Source organism: Heterodontus francisci, chromosome 4 (genome assembly GCF_036365525.1).
Source record: "Heterodontus francisci isolate sHetFra1 chromosome 4, sHetFra1.hap1, whole genome shotgun sequence".
NCBI classification, from domain to species: domain Eukaryota; kingdom Metazoa; phylum Chordata; class Chondrichthyes; order Heterodontiformes; family Heterodontidae; genus Heterodontus; species Heterodontus francisci.
Window position 1 is genome coordinate 80,188,182 of NC_090374.1, and position 12,328 is coordinate 80,200,509.

A 12,328-nucleotide genomic window follows, 5' to 3' on the forward strand; every position below is an offset into this window, starting at 1 on the left:
TGCCTTCATCGGTCGGGGCATAGAGTATAAAAATTGGCAAGTCATGCTGCAGCTGTACAGATCTTTAGTTAGGCCGCACTTAGAATATTGCGTGCAATTCTGGTCGCCACACTATCAGAAGGACGTGGAGGCTTTGGAGAGGGTATAGAAGAGGTTTACCAGGATGTTGCCTTGTCTGGAGGGCATTAGCTATGAGGAGAGGTTGGATAAACTCGGATTGTTTTCACTGGAAAGACGGAGGTGGAGGGGCGACATGATAGAGGTTTACAAAGTTATGAGCAGCATGGACAGAGTGGATAGTCAGAAGCTTTTTCCCAGGGTGGAAGAGTCAGTTACTAGGGGACATAGGTTTAAGGTGAGAGGGGCAAAGTTTAGAGGGGATGTGCGAGGCAAGTTCTTTACGCAAATGGTGGTGAGTGCCTGGAACTTGCTGCCGGGGGAGGTGGTGGAAGCAGGTACGATAGCAACGTTTAAGAGGCATCTTGACAAATACATGAATAGGATGGGAATAGAGGGTTACGGTCCTCGGAAGAACAGAAGGTATTAGTTTAGGCAGGCATCCAGATCGGTGCAGGCTTGGAGGGCCGAATGGCCTGTTCCTGTGCTGTACTGTTCTTTGTTTGTATAATCACCAATGGAAAATTTTCCATGAGTCAGCACAGTCAGGTAGAATGTAAAAGTTTTCCTTGCATTAAAAAGTATTTTTCATGTACTTAAAACCAGTAACCTGGTGCAGTTTTAAAATCTGAAAATGGGGTTATCAGCAGAAATAGACATTTTAGTAAGGGTATCCAGTCTTCTACCTGTGAGTAACCTAAAGGAAAATGACTTTTTTTAAATAGCTATACTTTTTTCATTCATGGGATGTGAGTGTCGTTGGCTATGTCAGCATCTATTGCCCATCCCTAATTGCCCTTGAGAAGGTGGTGGTGAGCTGCCTTCTTGAACTGCTGCAGACCATGTGGGATAGGTACACCCACAATGCTGTTAGGAAGGGAGTTCCAGGATTTTGACCCAGCGACAATGAAGGAACGGGGTATAGTTCCAAGTCAGGATGGATGATGTGTGGTTTGGAGGTGAACTTGCAGGTGGTGGTGTTCTCATTTAATAGTTTCATTGGTGTATATCATGGTTGTCCATCATACAGCCTGCAAGCCAGAATCCAGCCTGCCAAAGATTTCTTTCTAGCCTGCAAATGCTGTGTGACTGACAGCAGGCTGCCCGAGCAGTGTGAGTACTGCTTGACGGTTCATGGCGCAGGCAGATTGGGATCGGAACATAGGAGCAGGAGTAGGCCATTCAGCCCTTTGGGCCCGCTCCATCATTCTGGATCATGGCTGATTGTCTACTTCAACGCCATATTCCCGCACTATCTCCATATCCCTTGATGTCATTAGCAACTAGAAATCTATTGAAATCTGTCTTGAACTTACTCAGCAACTGAGTATCCACCACCCTCTGGGGCAGAGAATTCCAAAGAATCACCACCCTCTGAGTGAAGAATTTCCTCCTCATCTCACTCGTAAATTGTTTGCCCTTTATTCTGAGATTATGTCTCCTGGTTCTGGACCCCACAACCAGGGGAAAACATCCTTTCTGCATCCACCCTGTCTATACCTTTAAGAATCTTGTAAGTTTCTATGAGATCACCTCTCATTCTTCGAGAGAATATAAGCCCACTCTCCTCAAAGGACAATCCCACCATCCCAGGAATCAGTGTAGTGAACCTTTGCTGCACTCCCTCTATGGGATCGGCTGCCCCTGGTGTTTGCGGGCCGTTCAGGGAGTGAGTGAATGAATAGGAATGGCTGCTGCGGGGAAGAGGGGGAGAAAGAGGCCAAGCGGAGAGCAAGAAGCGGGCCAGCACACAGCCAGAGGCATGGGGTGGAGCAGTGCTGAGGGAGCACCGAAAGAGAGAGAAAGTCAGGCGACCCTTTAAACCATAACCGACTTGGGGAGCAGAGCGGGGGAGAGAGAGAGGGGAGGAGAGAGAGAGAAGGAGAGAATGTCATTTTTTTTCTCCTTGGGAAATATTGCGGTACGTCTTTAAGGCTGTAAAAGGATCAGTACTGCTTTAAGGCAACAAGCTCCAGGGACAACTAAGCCAAAGTGCATTCTGGTTACCCGGTAACAACCATACAGAGCAGGAGGACAGGACTTCAAATGTATCCATTTTGACTTTGAAGCTGGCTTTGTAGAGACACACAGTTAACGGACTGTTCTGGCACATGAAGGAAATAGGCGCTCTCTCTCATTCCATTTAAACCCTATTTATTATACTCTCTCAAAATTCTAAAGAAGCTTCAAGCCAGATTAATTTCTTAAAGAAATAACAAATTCTTGATCTACTGTGTTCATCGCTGAAAAAGAAGTGTTTAATATTCGAACTGCTGAACTGAATTGCTGAATTCCCATCTTCGGAAAGATCTTCAGACTCATCATACCTTGGAATTCTATAAATGAACTTTGAATCAGAGGACTGTTCATCAGGAAGTGTAATCTGCAAAGACTTTATTGTTATTTCTATTTTTTCGGGCAGCTAATTAAACACCAAACTACCGTTAGTTTGGGTATATGTATGCAAATGCAGGAGTTAGATTCTTTAAATAAGTTACAAGGTCTATAGACATTGGTTTATCTTAGTAGTGTTTAAGATTATGGTTTTTTTTTTAAATAAACAATTAATTTGTCTATCTAAAGATACCTGGTTTAATTCACCTCATTCATGGGTTACTAGATTGTTTCAATTCGGTTGTTGCTTTCTTTGATTTGAAAAGCTTAAAGATATTTATGATGCGACCTGTGGAGTGGCAGGACTGAATTGACAGTGCGTGCTCCCACCAAAATCAAAATCATATATTTTGATTGGGGGCTTTGTCCTGAGCGGTCATACCATAACATATTAATTGGGGGCTCGTTCACAATAGAATCACATTTTAATTAAGTGGCTCGTGTCTGGGATTAGAATCAGACTAATTTGGAGGGCTCGTGTTTGGAATCATGTTAATTGCTCGACTCTGGGATAGCATACAAATTGGGGTCTTGCGTCTGACATCCTATGAATTGCTCTCGCGTCTGGGATCATATCAATTGCAAACTCAATTGTTGGGATCTAAATCTAACACCAATTACAAAGAAATAAAAGGAACCAGGTCTCTTGTATAGTAAGGTATAGTCTATACCATGGCAATTTCATTAGCGGTTGCAGGAGAGTTTTTGGGAAAGCAGAATATTTCCCTGAGTGACTTGATAACTTTAACTAAGAATAATGTTACAGCCAGGTGAGAAAGGTACCTAGGGGTCTTTTACTATCTTCATCTGGTCTTATTGTAACAGGGTTTAGTTTTAAGCACACTGTGTTTTGAGCTCCCCCTTTGTGAATCCTTGTTCACAGCTTTCTAATTATAAGGCAAAGAAATGAGCACACCAGGTTTTCCTTAGGTTTAAAGAAGTAAAGTGAAATTTATTTAAACTTAAACTCCAATACGGTTAGCACCTACCGATATACAACGCGCACATACAATATACTAGTACAGGACTTAGGGGTGCAGGTTTCACTGTAGGTTGGGGTTTCCCATCAACCTGGCACATGTGGCAACTCCTGCAGTACTCTACCATATCTTTGTGGAGTTTTGGCCAGTCAAACTGCTGTCTAATGCGGCCTTTGGTCTTTCGTATACCGGCATGGACAACCACTGTAGTCTCGTGGGCCCTCGTTAATATTTCTCCCTGGTTTCTCTGTGACATCAGTAACTAGTGAACTACTGTCCACTCGTTGCCCTAAGGTCTGTGAGGAGAGCTGCATTTCCTCATCAGTACCTCATTCTTTAAATAGTAGCAATCAGGGACTCCCTCTGCTTCACTTTCAACTGGGCAGTGTCACGGTCCTGTAGTTTTTTTTTGGAGTATGCGGTTTGCCTTTAAGGCTTGCAAGGGATCAGTATTACTTTAAGAGCCGGCAAACCTTAGAAGTTATAGGAAGGTGCACTTTGTTGCCTTAGAAACAGCCATTTGGAGGCTGCGATTCAAAGGGTGCATTCTCGATACCATGGAAACAGCCACTGGGAGTGAGCCTGATGTGATACATTTGTTACAATTTAGTTTTGAACTGGCAGTTGAAGACAGTTTGTCCTAACTGAACACAGACACAGAAGACACAGACAGCTGTGATGTCAGCACTGCAAAAGAGCTCTCAATCATTTAAACTGAAGGAAATAGGATTTTTGTCTGTTTAATTATTATCTCTCGAAATTCTAAAAAATCAAGCCAAGACCGAGATCTCTGGTAATTTAAATTGAGGAAAGGGAAGTTAGAGTGTGACAATCTTTTACCCGTCAAAAAAAAACTCAAAAGTCAGATTGATTCTGTTGAAAGTGTTTGCAAGTTGTTAATTGATGAAATTCGCTGGACTTCGAACAACATTGGACTGTAAATTTGCAAGGACTCTAATTTTTCTATTTTTAAATATTCATAGTGTTTAAAAATGTTGTTCTTTTAATTAAAGAGTTAATTTGTTGATTTAAAGACACCTGGTTTGGTTAGCCTCATTTGGGGGGGTTATTAGATGGTACAATTTGGCTGGGTCTTTCTTTAATTTGGAATGTTTTAAATGATATATTAGGCGATCTGTGGAGCAATGGGATTGAATTAACAGTGCTGTTGGTCCCATCACAATCAGAATCGTATATTTTGATGGCGGCTCTGACAGGAGCGGTTGGTCGTAACATATTTATTGGGGGCTCGTCCTGGGATTTGAATAACATATTATTTGGGGGCTCACTCAAGATTTGAATCACATATTAATTGGATTTCTGGATTTGAATCATATCTTAATTGGGGCCTGGCTCGTAGCTGAATCATATTTAATTTGGTGGCTCATGTCAGGGATCAGAATCAGACAAATTTGGAGGGCTCACATTTGGAATAATAGTAATTACTCGTCTCTGGGATAACATATCTAAATTGGGGTCTTGCGTTTGGCATCATATTAATTGTTGTCAAGTCTGGGATCTTATCAATTGGAAACTTGATTGTTGGGATCCAAATCTGACACCAAAAAAGAACAAAGAACAGTACAGCACAGGAACAGGCTATTCGGCCCTCCAAGCCTGCGCCGATCTTGATGCCTGCCTAAACTAACACCTTCTGCACTTCCGGGGCCCATATCCCTCCATTCCCTTCCTATTCATATATTTGTCAAGATGTCTTTTAAACGTCGCTGTCGTATCTGCTTCCACCACCTCCCCTGGCAGCAAGTTCCAGGCACTCACCAACCTCTGTGTAAAAAGCTTGCCTCGCACGTCCCCTCTAAACTTTGCCCCTCGCACCTTAAACCTATGTGCCCTAGTAACTGACTCTTCCACCCTGGGAAAAAGCTTCTGACTATCCACCCTGTTCATGCTTTGTAAACCTCTATCATGTCGCCCCTCCACCTCCATCGTTCCAGTGAAAACAATCTGAGTCTTTCCAACCTCTCCTCATAGCTAATGCCCTCCAGACCAGGCAACATCCTGGTATTTCAAGCAGTTATGGGCAATTTGGGGATAAGACAGTTGAAATCTTCAGCATATCACCCACAGTCACAGGGAGCTTTAGAGAGATTTCACCAAACTCTCAAAACAATGATTAGAACATGCTATCATGAATATCCACATGACTGGGATAAAGGACTAAACTTCCTTTTATTTGCCACCAGAGACTCACCAAATGAGTCTCCAGGCTTCAGTTCTTTCGAATTCGTTTACGGACATGAAGTAAGAGGTCCTCTAAAACAGATTCTTGGAACAAAAGAATGAATCTTTGATACGAGACTATATCTGTGTTCTGGGAAATGCTCATAAAAGCTTGTGGTGTAGTTCAGGAACACCTTAAAGCAACCCAAACCAATATGAAAAGATGGGCAGTGAAGAGGGCAGTGAAGAATGCAAAAGCCCATGATTTTCAACCAGGGGATGAAGTATTACTGTTGTTACCATTACAGGGAGAACCATTAAAAGCATGGTTCAGCGGCCCATATAGACTGACCAAAAGAGTGGGTAAGGTAGATTACTTGATTGACACCCCTGATCGCTGGAAGAAGAACCGGTTGTGTCACATCAATATGTAAAGCAATATTATCGCAGGGAGGAGGATAAGGCAGTACAAGTACGTCAGTTAATCTGGACTGTTAAGAAGGAAAAAGATAGTGAGGATGAGGCAGAAGCAGGCCTAGGAAATTCTCAGATTGAACCTCCAACTGTCAGATGAGCGAATACAGAATGGAGAGGCAAAACAGCATGAAGACCTAACCAACGTTTTCACAACGTTTAAAGGAGTTTGCAGGGATAAACTGGGATGTACAACCTTAGCCACACATGATGTGAATATAGGGGGAACTGTTTCTTTAAAACAACACCTTTACCACTTGAGTCCAGACAAACAGGCCCAAGAGAAAGCAGAGATCCAGTACATGCCAGAAAACAATTTGATCAAACCTAACCAAAGTAGTTGGAGTTCACCAGTAGTTCTAGTACCTACAGGTCAACTCGATTTTGTATAGATTATAGAAAAGTCAATGCGGTAACGAAGGCAGACTCCTACCCAATTCTGCGTTTAGAAGACTGTATCGACAGAGTGGGCAGCGCTAAGTTTCTTACCAAGATTGACTTGTTAAAGGATTACTGGCAAGTTCCTTTGACTCCTCGAGCTAAAGAGATATCAGTTTTTGTAACACCTGACGGTCTTTATCAGTGCCAGGTAATGCCATTCGGACTAAAAAATGTCCCAGCAACTTTTCAAAGATTAATGAATCAGGTGGTAGCCAGTGTTCCCAACTGTATAGTGTATCTCAATGATGTACTAATATACTGTCAAACTTGGCAAGAACACTTAAACCAATTAAAACTTTTGTTCAAAAAGTTATAAGCCGCGGACTTCGTGATAAATTTGGAAAAAAGTGAATTTGGAAAGGCAACAGTAACTTACCTCGGACACATAGTGGCGTAAGGTCAGGTATTGCCAAAAACGGCAAAGATTCAAGCCTTACTGAAGTTCTCTATCCCCAAATCTAAACAGGAAATATTGAGGTTTTTAGGGATGTGCGGTTTTTACCAGAAATTGGTATGAAACTTCAGTACATAAGAACATAAGAACTAGGAGCAGGAGAAGGCAATTCAGCCCCTCGAGCCTGCTCTGCCATTCAATACGATCATGGCTGATCTCATCTTGGCCTCAACTCCACTTTCCTGCCTGTTTTCCATAACCCTTCAACCCATTACTAATTAAAAATCTGTCTATCTCCTCCTTAAATTTACTCAATGTCCCGTCATTCACCGCACTCTGGGCTTTAAATTCCACAGACTCACGACCCTTTGAGAGAAGTAATTTCTCCTCATCTCTGTTTTAAATCTGCTACCCCTTATCCTAAAACTATGACCTCTCATTCTAGATTACCCCACAAGGGGAAACATCCTCTCTACGTCTACTTTGTCAATCCCCTTAATCATCTTATACCTCAATTATATCTCCTCTCATTCTTCTAAACTCTAGAGAGTAAAGGTCTAAACTGCTCAATCTCTCTTCATAAGACAAACCCCTCATCTCTGGAATCAACCTAGTGAACCTCCTCTGAACTGCCTCCAATATAACTACATCCCTGCTCAAATAAGGGGACCAAAACTGTACGCAATACTCCAGGTGCGGTCATATTAATGCCTTGTACTGTTGCAACAACACTTCCCTACTTTTATACTCTATTCCTTTAGCAATAAATGCCAAAATTCCATTTGCCTTCCTTATTACCTGCTGTACCTGTAGACTAGCTTTCTGCGATTCATGCACGAGGCCTCCCAGATCCCTCTGCACTGAAGCACTCTGCAGTTTCTCTCCATTTAGATAATAATTTGCCTTTCTATTCTTCCGACCAAAATGGATAACCTCACACTTATCCATGTTAAACTCCATCTGTCAAATTTTGGCCCATTCACCTAACCTATCCATATCCATTGGTAAATTTCTTATTTCTTTATTGCAACTTACTATCCCACCTATTTTAGTGTCATCTGCAAATTTGGCTATAGTACCTTCTATCCCTGCATCCAAGTCATTTATATAGATTGTAAATAGTTGGGGCCCGAGGACCGAACCCTGTGGCACCCCACTAGTTACATCTTGCCAACCAGAAAAAGACCCATTTATCCAGAGTGTCTGTTTTCTGTTGGTTAGCCAATCCTCTATCCAAGCTAATAAATTGCCCCTAACCCCATGTGATCTTACCTTATGTATTAACCTTTTGTGCGGCACTTCATCAAATGCCTTCTGGAAGTCCAGATACACTACATCTACAGGATCCCCATTATCCACTTTGCTTGTTACATCTTCGAAGAACTCTAGCAAATTAGTCACACATGATTTACCCTTCATAAAACCATGCTGACTCTGACGGATTGCGTTTTGACTTTCTAAATGTCCTGTTATTACTTCCTTAATAATGGATTCTAACAATTTCCCCACAACAGATGTTAAACTAACTGGTCTGTAGTTTCCTACTTTCTGCCTCCCTCCCTTTTTGAATAAGGGTGTTATATTAGCTTTTTTCCAATCTACTGGAACCTTTCCTGCATCCAGGGAATTTTGGAATATTATAACCAATGGATCCACTATCTCCACTGCCACTTCCTTTAAGACCCTAGGATGTAGGCCATCAGGCCCTGGGGACTTGTCTGCCTTCAACCCCAATAGTTTGCTCAGTACTTTTTCCCTAGTGATGATGATTGTTCTAAGTTCCTCCCTTTCTATAACCTCTGCATTACCTGTTACTATTGGGATGGTACTAGTGTCCTCCACCGTGAAAACTGAGGCAAAATACTGATTTAGTGTTCTCGGCCATTTTTGTGTTCCCCTTTATTAAGTCCCCAGTTTCATCCTCCAAGGGACCAACATTCACTTTAGCTACTCTCTTCCCTTTTATATACTTATAGAAGCTTTTGCTATTCATTTTTATATTTTGCACTAGTTTTCTTTCATAATTTACCTTTGCTCTTTTTATTACTTTTTTAGTAACCCTTTGTTGATCTTTGAAAGTTTCCCAATCTTCCAGCCTGCCACTGACCTTTGCAATATGGTATGCCTTAGTTTTTGCCTTTATGTTATCCATAACTTCCTTGCTTAGCCGTGGATGTTTTTCCCCCTTTTCCAATCTTTCTTCCTCTCTGGAATATATTTTCGTTGGGAGGAATTGAATATCTCCTTAAAAATCTGCCACTGTTCATCAACTGCCCTACCTTTTAGTCTTCCTGCCCAGTCCACTAAGGCCAAATCTGTCCTCATGCCTAGTACTGTGGCTGCTTCGTTAACTGACTTGCTACAAAAAAAGAAAAACAAAATGGTATGGTCAGATGAATGCGAGGCAGCTTTTGAAAAACTAAAGGCAATCCTAATTGATAAACCAGTGCTGGCTGCTCCAAATTTCACGAAACCCTTTAAATTGGCGATTGATGTTAGCGACCTGGGGTTTGGTGCAGTCCTATTACAAGATGACGAATCGGGCATAGAGAAGCCAGTGGGGTATTTTTCCAGAAAACTAAATTGTCATCAGAAAAAAATGTTCCACTGTGGAAAAAGAAACATTGGGACTTTTACTGGCTGTCAAACATTTTGAGGTATATGTCCACCAGGACTATCAAGAGATATTAATATACACTGACCATAACCGATTAACATTTGTGGAAAAGTTTAAAAACCGAAATGCTAGAATCTTTAGGCGGAGTCTGTTGTTACAGCCTTATCATCCAAGGGGTGTACATATTTCAAGGAAAAATAATGTTATCACTGACGCTTTGTCACGGATTTAGCCATATTAACGTATGTAGATAGCAATGGCATAAAAAGAATGCTGTAAAAATTAATAGAGTACGGTGCGTAAATGCGAAAAAAAAATGTCAGTGATTTTTCAATTTCTATTTTTACATTGGAATGAAATGCATTTTGGGAATGGCGTTTCATTTCACCAGGGGCGGAGGTGTCATGATGCTGTGTTTTTTTCTCCTCGGGAAATATTGAGGTACGCCTTTAAAGCTGTAAAAGGATCAGTACTGCTTTAAGGCAAAAGCTCCAGGGACTGTAAGCCAACGTGCATTCTGGCTACCTGGCAGGAATCTTACAGAGAAGGAGGACAGGACTTCAAATGTATCCATTTTGACTTTGAAGCTGGCTTTGCAGAGACACACAGTTAACAGACTGTTCTGGCACATGAAAGAAATAGAAGCTCTCTCTCAGTCTATTTAAACCCTATTTATTATACTTTCTCAAAATTCTAAAGAAGCTTCAAGCCATATTAATTTCTTAAAGAAATAGGAAATTCTTGATCTACTGTGTTCATCGCTGAAAAAGAGTTTAATACTAGAACTGCTGAACTGAATTGCTGAACTGTAACTGCTGAATTCCCATCTTTGGAAAGATCTTTGGACTCACCAGGCCTTGGAAGACTATAAGTAAACTTTGAATCAGAGGATTGTTCATCAGGAAGTGTAATCTGCAAAGAATTTATTCTCATTTCTATTTTTTCAGGCAGCTAATTAAACACCAAACTACCGTTAGTTTGGGTGTATGTAAGTTATAAGGTCTTCAGATATTGGTTTATCTTAGTAGTGTTTAATATTTTAGTGTTTTTTAATAAACAGTTAATTTGTCGATGTCTAAAGATACCTGGTTTGGTTCGCCTCATTTGGGGGTTTCTAGATTGTTTCAATTCGGCTGCTGTTTTCTTTGATTTGAAAAGCTTAAAGCTATGTATGATGTGACCTGTGGAGCAGAGGGACTGAATTGACAGTGCGTTGCTCCCACAATCAGAATCATATATTTTGATTTGGGGCTTTATCCTGAGAGGTCATACCATAACAAGAGTGATCGACAGGGAGAGCGGAAAGAAAAACAGAGGGGGGGGAGAGATACAGTTGGGGGGGGCGCATGCCCTTCGATTCATTGCACTGTTTGGCAGCACATATTGCTGCGAATAGCTCTTTTAAAGAATGAAAAGCATTAAAACAAGATAAAGATCACTCCTGACAGATAGACATCTATCTGGAATACTCTGCATCACTACATCAAGTATGCAGGCATAAATTTCTAAGCCTTTATCTTTATGAAATTTGCTCACTGGCCCCCTATGTAGGACAAAAATTGTAATGTGGCCCCTCACACGAAAAGCTTGGATACCTCCCGTGTATACTAGTCAGTTTCTTAATAAAATAAATATTATGATATGAAAAACTTTAAAAACTTGCCTACTAGTGCCTGTGTGCCTAAGAAAATTAATACAGTTTGAAGAGTCTTCACAAACCTATGCAATCAGTGGAATCTCGCAATTTTGACCTGTGGCCATGCTGCTTTTCTGGGTGGGGCCTGTTTTGGGTGAATTGAATCTTGAATCAGTGTAAAAACAGCCTGTGAAAAACGTTAAGTGTAAGAGGTTTTGAGTGTAACTCAGCTACATTTTAAATTCCCAGATCTTTTGCACTGGTTAGGCCGATTCTGCTCAATATGCGCTGATATTGCAAACTTCACTTAATTCAGCTACCTTACGCCTGTTGGCAGTGCTTCCATTAATGATTCTCATTGGTTAGGAAGTGGTCCAATATAACACTTTGAGCAGTCATAAGATCATAACCATTTTTAAATAGGAAGAATAAATATTTCAAGTAAAGCACAGGGTCATAACAGCTCAGAAGGAGGCAATTCTGCCCATCGGGTCCATGCCAGCTCTCTGTAGAGCAATCCGGTCAGTCCCATTCCCCCGCTCTATCCCCGTAGCCCTGTATGTTTATTTTCCTCCAGTGCCCATCCAATTTTCTTTTAAAATCATTATTCATCTCCCCTTACACCACCCTTGTAGACAGTGAGTTCCCGGTCATTACCACTTGCTGTGTAAACAAAAAATTTCTTCCTCACATTTCCCCCCCCCGCCTCCCAGCCCACCGCATCTCTTGACCAAAACCTTAAATCTGTGTGTTACGACCAGGTGAGAAAGGTGACTAAGGGTCCCTCTCAGCCTTCACCTGGTCTTGCTGCAACAGGGTTTTATTTTGAAACACACTGTTTTTAACACTCCCTTGGTAAATCCTTGTTCACCACTTTCCAATTATAAGGCAAACAAACCAGCACAAACAGGCTTTCTTCGGTTTAAAGAAGAAAAGTTTAAATTTATTAAACTTAAACTCTAATTCGGTCAACGCCTACAGATACACGAAGCGCCCATGCTGGCATGCATATGCGATACACACATACAAATAGAGACAGAAAAGAGCAGAAGAAAAATAAAGTGAAAAGTTTGAGGCAATATCTGAAGAGTTTT

At 41.3% G+C, this 12,328-nt stretch overlaps 1 protein-coding gene across 1 annotated transcript in view; it reads left to right on the forward strand.

Annotated features, from left to right (window-relative positions):
• The window catches only part of LOC137369107 (membrane protein FAM174A-like), a 259,893-nt gene that overhangs the window by 56,240 nt on the left and 191,325 nt on the right, over window positions 1-12,328 (forward strand). The gene's annotated exons all lie outside the window — the stretch shown is intronic.